The 12,500-nt window shown below is 46.7% G+C and overlaps 1 protein-coding gene across 4 annotated transcripts in view; it reads left to right on the top strand.

Annotated features, from left to right (window-relative positions):
* The window catches only part of grip1 (glutamate receptor interacting protein 1), a 350,390-nt gene that overhangs the window by 166,239 nt on the left and 171,651 nt on the right, over positions 1-12,500 (top strand). The gene's annotated exons all lie outside the window — the stretch shown is intronic.

Genomic DNA, 12,500 nt, shown 5'->3' with positions numbered 1-12,500 from the left:
TTCTCTTGCATTGTTTACACTATAGCTTTTGTGAATAGAGTATCAAACTGTGCTCATAGACAATGGTTATCAGAGGTTTAAAATATTCCTCCTTTGCTTTATCATTACACTACTCTTTCTCAACTTAAAAAAAAAAAAATAGTTGCTGGTATTAAATTCAAAATGAACATCTATTTTCCATGAAATAGTCATATATGGCATTTTCAACATTTGATATGTTGTCTGCATCCTTTCAGCAGCTAAATACGGTATGTGTTTATGAAATTGGCAGATTATCACATTTTACTGCATTTTACATGCATTTTACACAACGTTACACTGTGTGTGTGTGTGTGTGTGTGTGTGTGTGTGTGTGTGTGTGTGTGTGTGTGTGTGTGTGTGTGTGTGTGTGTGTGTGTGTGTGTGTGTGTGTGTGTGTGTGTGTGTGTGTGTGTGTGTGTGTGTGTGTGTGTGTGTGTGTGTGTGTGTTGACACATTCACTCTGAATACATTAACCCCAGTGTGCAGTCACTGTTGAATGTATAAAAGCTCCCATAAGCAGAGAGTTTAATGTGTTGTGGAGTCATATACTGTAAAAGCATGCACACACACACACACACACACACACACACACAGTTAATGGTCTCAGAAGGTCGGAAAATATGCAGCCCTTGTAAAATGTGCATATTTTATTGATTGAAGAGGTGAAGAGAGGGAGATACATGCACCACTATGGAGAGAAGAGTGGTTAAATGGTGCTTCAATGTGTTATAGATGTATGTCTCACACACACACACACACATCATTATGCATGTATGTGTGTGTGTGTGTGTGTGTGTGTGTGTGTGTGTGTGTATATATATCCATTCAAATGTTCCTTTAACATCTCACATTTCCTCTCATACACATTTCACAGTCACACACTCCCTCTGAGAGAGATGCATGGCACATTAACACACACACACACACACACACACACACACACACACACACACACACACACACACACACACATACTTTCATTAGCATATGACCCACACTGTTTGCTGTGTTGTGAGATGCGCTCTTCAGGTCCTTCACAGTGTGCTGCTGACTCACACTAGAGCCTCTGAGCGGTCACTGGGCTGCTCATGAGGACTTTATATAAGCCACTCTGCAGCTCACTGGAAAGAGTTAAAGCAGCTACGTGCCATCCCACTGCAATGTAGCCATGCCGTAATAATTTCCCGACCATTAATGTATTATTATACTTTGATTTTGTAACATTTCTTCAGCTATGAGGTTAATACACGGGGGGCAGTTTGGTGTTAATATGGTTTTGTTTATTTTAACTTGCATAAAACACTGTCTTGCGGCTTATATACAATGCGGCTTATACTGTATGCGGGGAATTACTGTACAACACTCTTCCATTGACTTGCATTGTGTTGAATCAGAGATGGTTAAAGCGGAGCGAGAGGCGCAAACGTTCGATTATTTCCGCGTTCTGTCTTCGCAAAGGGGAGGGGGGCTAAATCCCCCTTTAAGCAGACCTGTTAACATTCGAACTGCACTGCTTGCCAGTCTGACAGAAATCGATATCCCACTATGACGTCTTTGCGACACGCCTCTTTAAGCAGACCGGAACTGTTCGAATTTTGCTTCCATAGAAATGCATTACGTTGCTCTATCTTGTCAATAATTAAGGATCTTTGGTTGAATACAGTGGCGCATGTGGTCCAACATTTTTGCATGCAAACTCTAGTGGATATCTGGAGCACACAGACTATAGGTGTTTTGACATTACGCCTAACTAGGTGGCTCTTCATGTTTTGTTGCTATTATACAGGTGATTTGGGATGTTTTAGTGCACCTTTGGATATGTTTGGATGCACCTTTGGATATTTTGGGTGCAGCGTTGGATTTTTGGATGCACCTTTGGATATGTTTGGATGCACCTTTGGATATGTTTGGATGCACCTTTGGATGTTTGGATGCACCTTTGAAGACTAAAGAAAGACACATTCTGATGGCTGCTGTGTATAGCTGATCCCATTCCTGCCTGCCTTACTTGAAGCTGAGCTATTTACAAGGCTAGGAGAGGGGAATCAGTGATTCTGTGTGGTGACATATACTGATATTAGAAGTGCTGAAGAGCATGCGTGTGTGTGTGTGTGTGTGTGTGTGTGTGTGTGTGTGTGTGTGTGTGTGTGTGTCTCTGTGTGTGTGTGTTCTGTGGTTTAATTCACCTCCATAGATGTATCCCCTTACCTTATCCTTCCCTTCTTACCCTGAGACACACACACACACACACACACACACACACACACACACACACACACACACACACACACAATGCAATAAAGAGCATTATTAATGGGATTCCTGAGGAGCTGCCCTGTCTGGCCATTAGCCTCTCACCATGATGTAACGTGTGTGTGTGTGTGTGTGTGTGTGTGTGTGTGTGTGTGTCACCGGGTGGTGAAGAGCTGCCCATTTGGCAGTTTTCATAATTAAGCCTCAGCCACTTCCATGAGGAGAAGAAAAGGTTCACCTTTTTTAATAAACCAATGTACTCCACACACACGCACACACACACACACATACACACACACACACACACGCACACACACATTGATTTGCCCTCACAGTTGAGCTGTTATTGTATTCCTCCTGCGACTTGATGAGATAAGGTTTTTTTTTTGCTGCATTCTCTCACTCACTCACTCACTCACTCACACACACACACACACACACACACACACACACACACACACACTCAGACACTGGGGAATGAATGAGAGAGATGTTAAAGCCTCTTTCTTCCTCTCTCTCAATCCCTCTGGTTTTCCAACCCCTGAAACGCCCCCCACACACACACACACACGTCCCTTTTTACTCTGTTTGCTGCTGAAATTGTTTATGAAGCAGCGACACACTTCCTTAAGCTCATGCTGAATATCTTCTCTGAGATGTAAAAGCCTGATTTATGTTGCACTCACATATTACCATATACACACACACACACACACACACACACACACACACACACACACACACACACACACACACACACACACACACACGCTTATCATTCTGTAATGTCTAATGAGTGATCCATCTGCACGGTGCTGGAGGTTGTGGTTCCTGATGTGAATCCAGCTCCAGTGAATGCACCCTGTACTCATTTGACTTCTCCTAACTCTCGATCTATCTCACACACACATTTTGTGTCACTCACACACACATACACACCCTTGCTCTCTCTCTCACACTCTCTATCTCTCTCTCTGTCTTCTATCTTTCTCACTTTCTTTTTCAGACACCCCGCCCACACACACACACACACACACACACACACACACACACACTCACACACTGCTTGAGTGGTGTGGACCTTGCTCTCTGTCACATCTGCATTGCAGGGTAGAAACTTGGGGCTCTGCTGAGGCTAGCATGGATTCTCTCCACCGGACCAGAGAATCCACCTCGCTCCATCTCTCTACCTCTCTCTCTCTCTCTCCACCTCACTCTCTTTCTCTACACATTTCTCTCTCTCCACCTCACTCTCTCTCCACGCACTCTTTCTCTCTCCCCACCTCTCTCTCTCTTTCTCTCTCCCCACCTCACTCTCTCTCTCTCTCCCCACCTCTCTCTCTCTCTCTCTCTCAATTCAATTCAAAGGTGCTTTATTGGCATTACAAAAAGGGGCATTTGCATTGCTAAAGCAATCACACAAAACCGTGCATAGACATTTACGTGTAGCATACTGTACGTAGAGCTAAACTTATATAAAATATCCATAAAATATCTCTCACCACCTCTCTGTCTGCAGATGCCTCAGTGTGTCCAAGAGTGTTTTGTATGTGCAGCCGTACGTGTGTGTGTGTGTGTGTGTGTGTGTGTGTGTGTGTGTGTGTGTGTGTGTGTGTGTGTGTGTGGCATGTAAAAGCCCCCAGAGGTCTCCTGAGAGGTGTGAGATAGATGGGCTCTGAATAAAGGAGGGCAGGACCTCCTCCATCAGTGCTACCTGCTCTAGCCATCCCACTCATTCTTCTCTCTCTCTCTCTCTCTCTCTCTCTCTCTCTGTCTCTCTCTCTGTCTCTCTCTCTCCCTCCTGCTCACTCATCTTTCTCTCTGCCTCGCTGCCTGTGTGGCCCTCTGTTGTTCTTTGTCTGTTTTTCTCCCTCCCTGTCTGTCTTGTTCTATCTCCTCCCTCCCTCTCTCTCTCTCTCTCTCTCTCTCTCTCTCTCTCTCTCTCTCTCTCTCTCTCTCTCTCTCTCTCTCTCTCTCTCTCTCTCTCTCTCTCTCTCTCTCTCTCTCTCTCTCTCTCTCTCTCTGCTATTCCCGCTCTCTACTCTTCTTTGTCCTCCCACTTTCTACCCATCTCCATATGAAGAGTATGACGATCCAAAACCCTTTCAATCCATCTCCACCACTTTTCTATTAAATGAGTTTTATTGACATTTCAGGCCAGGAAGGAGAGTGATGTTTAGCAGGTGTTGAAGCGAAATTATATGGTTAACGTATATACAATGTCTGGAGAGCATTCACTCACCATCACTCGCTATCTCATTTTTGACGGAGGTGGTGTTTAGAGAGGGTGTTGCATCTGAACTCTCCATATGTCTCTCTGTACGTCACACTATTTCTACCTCCACCCTTTTCTCAATATCCTTTCCCCCTTTCTTGTCATATTCTTCCTCCCCCTCCTGTTCTCTCTCTCCCTCCCTGTTTCTCTTGCTCCCTCCATTTTTTCCTGTCTTTCTCAAAGGTGCTTTATCTTTTCCGCCCGCTCTCTGTGACGTGGTGAATGGCTGCTATAGTTGTGCTGCAGTGAAAAAGAGATAGAGTGTGTGTGTGTGAGAGAGAAAGAGAGAGAGAGAGGGATAGAATGTAGAGAGAGAGAGACGGGAGAATGGAGAGAGAGAGAGAGGAGTGTGAGTGGTGTGGGCAGACGGTGAGGTGTGCTGACGGCTGCTGGCCGCAGGAGAAAGCCACACTAAAGAGCCCTAATCAGCATAAGAGCCAGCACACTGCCCACGCCTGCCCTGGGGGGGGGAGAGAATGTAAAGAGAATTAGAGAGAGAGGAGGGAGAGAGAGAGGGATGCAGATATAGTGGAACAGAAAGAAAGAGTGACTGAGGAAGAAAGAGATAGAGGAGTGGGGTGAATCACCGAGAGAGAGAGAGAAAGACATGAGAAGCTGATGTGGAGTATGAGGGAGAAAAGTGTGTGTGTGCACGCGTGTTCTTTAAAACAACACACAGCCTGAATGTGAGCAAGAGTGTGTGATAGGTAGGAGTGAAGGTGAGACACGACTGAGTGTGTGTGATCCAGAGTTAAGACAAATGGAGGAACAGAAAGAGAGAGAGAGCAAGAGTGATGGAACAGACTGCAAATGGAGCAGACACTTGAGTGGCCAGACTGTCTAGAGAATAAGAGAGGGATAGGGGACGGAGGAGAAGATGGATGGAAAGAGAGAGGGATGGAAAGAACGTGCAAGAGGGAGAGAGAGATGGAGAAGGAGAGAGCAATGGGATGGAGAGAGGTGAGCAGAAAGAGAGAGAGCGAGGGATGAAGAGAGAGAGAGTGCTATTGGCATAGGACAGAAAGAAAGAGACAGGATGGTGAGACAGAGATGTCGAGAGAGAGAGAGAGAGAGAGAGAGATGGAGAGGTTGAGAGTGGTGGGCTATTAGCATAGGCAGCAGCTAGCGGTAAGATGAACCGATCCCCTCACGGTCTGAAGGCTCACCGCCTAGTCAGTCCCTCACCAGCGCTACTCCAAATGCCAGCGCGACGCACGTCCCCACACCCACCTCACCTCACCTTGGCAGGAGCCCATGAGCAGCGAGCTCGCTGGCACCGACGCCAGACCGGGCACGACGACGCGCTCACGACCGCCCACAGCGAAGCATGCTGGGAAAAACGCTGACTCCGACCGCGATGAAGCATCACACTCTCAGAGGGGGGTGACCTCATAGGTTTTAGCCGAGCCCTGGCTTGTTTGTTCTGGCACGGCTGGTCCATTTGCTGAATGGTCAGTTGAATGCGTTTCCATGGGGAGACAGATGGACCGGTGTGATGTATTAGGCTGATCGTTTTGGCTCTTTTGGGCAGCGCTGCCTAACTTGGTGGATGCATTGGAGTACATTTCTTCTGCATCATGCTGAGGTAAATAGTCACGCTGGTGCTTTATCTTTCTTCTGTTGTAAAGGGGAATGGACATGAGGCACACTGCAGTAAAAAAACACACACACACACAGACACACACACACACACACACACACACACACACACACACAGACACACCAAAGGACAGGTCATTAATGAAACAGACGCAGAGAAGATCATTATCACACCTCTCTTTCTCTCTCTCACTCACTCACTCACACACACACACACACAAAGGTAATCTATGCCTATTAAGCCTTCTCATTAATTAGAATTAGCATGGATAAAGGTTGCCTTTTCGCTGACCATGCCGGAGGCCTGACCGATGCCTCTGTCCACTACACGCCCCCGGAGCGTCCCTGCAGTAGATGGATCCGATAAACGGCACTTTCCTCTCCTCTCCCCTCCTCTTCCTCACTCCGTTATTTCAAATAGAACACATAAAACATTTAGAACTCCAGCCATCACAGTTTTGCACTATTGCCTGAATGAGAAAGTCAAACAGTAGTTCTCTCCCCTCTCTCTCCCTCCCTCCCTCTCTCTTTTTCCACTCTTTCATGAACTCTCTCTGCAACCCTGTCTATCTCTGTCTCCCTCTGTCTCCCTCATTCTCCACCTATCTGTCTCTGTCTGTTTATTTCTGCCAGAGACTGATGGCTCCTCTCCTTCCTGATTGATTTCTAGAAGCAGACACTGCCATCATGTTGTGTTATGGCGGGGGGGAGAGGGAAGTGGTGGTGGGGTGTGCGTGCCATCCCAGTCAAGGGCAAAGCCGCCCTTAAATAACCTCCTGGAGAAAGACAAACATCAGCCCAGAGCTTCAGAATAATACCTGATCCTTATCCTGAGTGCCCCTCCTGTTACCTGTAGAAACCTCATCAGAATACTCGTACCGACATCTTATCACCTTCATCATCATCATCTTTATGTCCATCCTTAAGCTTGATGGACATCTTCATCTGGCCTGGATGAATATTATTATACCGGATGCCTCATCACTACCACTGCTATCATCATAGTCATCGCCGTCATCATCATCATCATCATCATCATCGTCATCATAGCCATTATCATCATCATCATCATCATCATAGCCATCATCATGATCACAGCATTACCGTTATTCTTAGTTGCACCAGTCCACTTTAAATGAAACATGCGGTCTGAAGCTGAATGTGACGAAGAATGCCACAGATCCACGTTTCCAGACTCTTCTTTCATCGTCTCGGTTTTTATGCGTTTTCAGTTGGTTTGTTTTTTTTCATTGTTCCGCTTCTGTCTCCAAGGTGACGGATGTGCATCACATCAGAGAGAGCTTCTGGGCTCACAAGTGCCATTCTCTCCTTGACAGCTGCCTTGACTCACTCATAGGCACACACACTCATAGTCAAACATAGCTCATAGCTCGCAGCACACATTTGCACACACACACACACACACACACACACACACACACACACACACAGAGGTGGACATACCAGGTCCAGAAAGTAAAAGTATACCACATACAGTATTTGATCCAACCAGCTAAACCAGTAAACCAGCTCATCCTAATTAGCAGCCAGGTAGATCATATAATTAGTGATATTGCCTAGATGTTCAGTGCACATGTAGAAAGAATATATAGAAGGACTGTTACTTTCTGGACCCAGGATGTCTGCCTCTGCACACACACACACACACACACACACACACACACACACACACACACACACACACGCACACACACAGTGTGATGACTTTGGTGCCCCTCCCTTTTCCTATTCCTGATGGCGGCCTTGTTTACATGGCTGCAGATGAGATTGCTTCGGCTCCAGAGGCCGTATGAAACGTGACCCTCAGGAGGCAGGGCCGAGGTGGGCAAACTCAGCCATAACTTTTTAATAAGAACTCTCCCATATCACGGGTTCTGCAAAAACCTCTGGTAATGACCTCTGTGCACCTTTGAGAATTCGGCTCATCTGTAAGTCGTATTATACAGTTCTAGAATTTATGCTAACAGCCATTTCTAATGGTATTATGTAAAAAGTGCCGTTATATTGCACTTTTCCCACTCCTCTGAGCGCTTAAAGCATTTTACAGTTTCATGCTTCACTTTCAATTCAATTCACGCTCGTACACCAACAGCAGAGGCTGCCTTGCCAGGCAAAAACCTGCCTTAAGGGAGCATTTCAGGTTACTGTGTGTTGCTCAAGGACACTAAGGACCGGAGCAGCTGGGCTCGAACCAGCAACCTTCTGGGTGTCTCAGGACTCCTTTCAGCTTGTCCTAACTGCATGTGAACACCCGACTGTCACATAACATTGCGACAGTCGGGCCCACACTGTGCCTGTGCCCACACTGAATCTATTAAACATGGCATTCTATTGCGTTATGGTTCTCCTTCTATATAGCGGAGTGAAGCGAGTGACCGGAAAAAAATAGAATCAGTGCGTCCACCATAAAAGTTTTGCCCAAAACGGTGCGATGCGTCACGCTGCACACTACTGCTTTGCTTGCGTTGAGTTTGGACGTTCAAACTGGAAACAAAGTCATCAAACTGATTCTGTCGCTGGTGCTCGCTGACGTCACATACAGTTAGTAGGCAATGCCGCCTCCTGAGCCAGCAACACTGGAGTCGATTGAGTTTACACCATATAATGGAACCTTCCGTGATGTTCTAATCACATATTGTATATGTGTAGTCGCCACTCCTTAAAGGGTACAGTGCTCATTGAGGGAGTAGATATTAATATTAAGTCCCATGCTGTGAAATCACATGTGTGACAAGGCATGAAGAACAGTCTTCTGCAGTCCTCAGTGTTTGGAATGTCTTCAGCTGTGCGCCTCGAATCTTTGTCTGTTGTTTCAATCGGTGTGTCTGTCTCGCTTCGTTGATCACAGATAATCACGAATCCATCGGCGAGGTAAATCGGATATATCCAGATCATTTAGCACAGGTAGAGAGGCCTATTTTCACCACCCCTTCTGAGCAGAACTTGAGCGAGTGTGTGACCAGACTGTAGACAGCACAGGTGTGCACGGCACAGGTGTTTGATTTAAATGCACACACTATATGCGTACTGGACTGCAGTCGTGACATGGTTACGGTATCTCTGCCCATCTCCACCCGCAGCTTATCACTTGTCAACAGTGGGACGGTCCGAAATGTGCGAAACGATGCTGCTGCTGCCGTCGCTGTTGTTTGCCTCTTGATTGATTTCGATATTGACCGACGTGTTTGTTTTTCCCACACGGACGCTGTTGTTGACTCACGGTGGGTTGCCCCCGTTTGGGTGGCCCTGTCATTGTGCTGTGTGATTAATGAGAGCAGAGTAATTATTATTTATTTATTTAATAAATTAATGAATTAACTAATCGGCCGTTCAAATCTGTTTGTATTGGAGGTGGGCGAGCGCTTCATGGCGGCTAAGGCGAGCATTGACATGCAGCTCATACCGCTCGGCGTAGACGTGAGCAACATGAGAATCAGAGTCAGAATCCGCTTTATTGGCCAGGTTTGCGTAAACAAACAAGGAATTTGATTCCGGTTAATCTTTGCTCTCAAAGGAGGCTACAACACTCAACAATAACATAAAAAGAATAAAATGCAAAACAGTAAGAATAGAACAAGGGCAGTATATTCAGGCTATGTATAAGAATAATTTGCAGTATGTACATTTGCAATAAATAGACACTATGGCTATGGGGTGGAATGCAGTTGTCCGGAGGAGGAATGTGGATGGGAATGTCCGCCTTCTTGTTGTCCGTGTCCATAAGGAGCCGTGGTTAAAACGTCCCAAGCAGCCTAGTTCTGCTGACCTCACTTCTTTGGCCAAACAACGAGCAGGGAAGTGTGTACGTGTGTGTAGTGGGGAGTGGGGGTGGATGTCTTTGTGTGTGTGTGTGTGTGTGTTTGTGAATTTGTGTCATAGAGGTTATAAATATTGTTTGATTTAGGCAGTCTGTCACGAGGGTTTGTGTGGCTGTTGCACCATGATGTGAACATGATGAATGGAGTCTGATGCAGCTTTGAGTCACTGAATGCTTTATTGCTTCTGACCTCATTACGCACAACAGGCTCACACACTAGCACATATCTAAACACACACACGCACACACACACACACACACACACACACACACATAGGCGTGCACGCACGCAGACAAGCACGTTTGCATACAACCTTCCAGACTTTGTCACACACACTTGGCATAGAATGTCTGCAGGAAGGTCTATTGCACGCTTTTTGTGACACACACACACAGTCATATGAACTGGTACAAAGACTCACAAGAATTGTTCAATTGTCTGATTTTCTTGCCTGCAGCAAGACATTACTCACTCGTCCTCACACACGCACACATGTGCACACACACACACATTACACACACACACATTACACACACACACTTTACACACACAGACACACACACACACACACACACACACACACACACACAGACATACACACAGACGTACACACACGCACACACACACTCACACACATTACACACACACACTTTACAGACACACAAAATAATGTGGTTTGAACTCGCAGTGCTGTAACTAAGGCCCAATTATGAGTTAGGGAGTATGATCCAGAGCTGAATCCTCATTGGCTGCAGAGCCTAAAGCTGCCTCACCCTTCTGAGAGACACTTGCTCTGGGCACTGCCCTCCTCTCTGCACCCTTCTGCCTCCAAGAACCAGCACACACACACACACACACACACACACACACACACACACACACACACACACACACACACACACGCCCCCCACACACGCACTTGCACCCACGCCCCCTCACAAAGCACACAGGCAACCACACTGGTTCATTACTACTTCAGAGTCTCTCCCCCTTCACCCAGACACACACACACACACACACACACACACATACACACACACACACTAGAGCTGAGCAGTGCAAACCTCCCTAGCAGACAGCGCAATAATTACCAGCAATCTTCTCCCATGTGACCTCTGCCCCCACTCCTCCTCGTCATCCCTTTCTTTGTCTTTATTGCACACACACACACACACACACACTCACACTCACACACACTCTCTCTATCTCTCTCTCTCTCTCTATCTCTCTCTCTTCCCCTCTCTTTTTCCCCCTCTCCCTCTTAATGTTTGAGGCTGTCTGCTGCCCTGTCTGTCCAGCCATCCATCCTTTCTCTGCAAGGTCTCCCAAAGTCAGCAGAACCCATGTACTGTAGTAGTTTTCGAAACTTCTCATATTCATGAGCAAAGCAGCCGGAGAGCTGTGAGATGCCGTGAGTGATCCTCTGGCCTCGCGTGTATTGATCCTTTTAGCTGGTGGTATGGAGCCCCTCTCGGCTTGTAAGCCTGTTGGGTCAGTGCTTCATACATTCATGTTCTCTCTCCCTCTCCCTCTTTTCCTCCCTTTTCCTCTCTTCCTCTCTCTCTCCCCCTCTTCCTCCACCTCTCTCAGGCTCCCTCTCTCTCCCTCCCTCCCTCCCTCTCTCTCTACCTCCCTCCCTCCATGTACTCTCTCTATATTGAGGTGACCCACTGCCTTCCTCTTGCCTGTGATAAAATATTAACCATTCTCTCAGCTCTCTCAAGTTTCAAGTTGGACAACACACAGAGAGTAATTGGTCTCTATTCTTGGAGACTCAAAGACATTGTACAAAAGACCGAAAGATTAAAAAAAGAAAAAACACACATAGTGTGCACATCCACGTCAAGTAAACACAGGTAGCCTACGGGTTCAAAGAGAGTTCAGATATGACAAAACAGAAAGACCACACACTGCTGCTGAAGCGTCCAAATGCTTGTGGAAGAAGGTCTTTGCTTATGTCTTATCACAGAAAAACACAGCGATCCATCTTAAAGACTGCACTTGTATTTAGGCTAACTAGAGTTAGCGTTAGTAGCACAGGCCTCTATGGAGGGCTTGCGCCCAGGCCAGCAGGGTGTCTGAAGCCCAGGGGGTGGAGAGCTGAGCTGGGTAGAGGCTCTCCCAGATGCCCCCCCGCCCCCCCGCCCCCCCCTGCTCCCAGCCCTCATGCATATTTAACCACAAATGTGAAACTGACAAATGCCCTGTTGACTAGCTGTCGTGGGTAATTAGCTCGCAGTAATTGGGCGCCGTTGCCTTTCCCCGAGCCTGCCCCTCGTTTAGCCTGGAGACAGGGAGGGGGCTGGAGAGACAAAGAGGGAGGGAGGGGCCGAGAGAGGCATATAGCAATAGACACACTTTCTGTGCTGCAGTAGCCTATATGTGCTTATGTTTTATTCCAGTTTCTTTTTATGCAAGTCTATGCATATACGTTTTAGATTTCTTGTTGCATATTACTCTGTATGATCGCTTTGGCAATGCAAATGTCTTATTTGTCATGATGCTAATGACGC

Source organism: Sardina pilchardus, chromosome 23 (assembly GCF_963854185.1).
Source record: "Sardina pilchardus chromosome 23, fSarPil1.1, whole genome shotgun sequence".
NCBI lineage: Eukaryota > Metazoa > Chordata > Actinopteri > Clupeiformes > Clupeidae > Sardina > Sardina pilchardus.
Note: the sequence above shows the minus strand (reverse complement) of the source record. Positions and strands in the feature narration are given on the sequence as shown.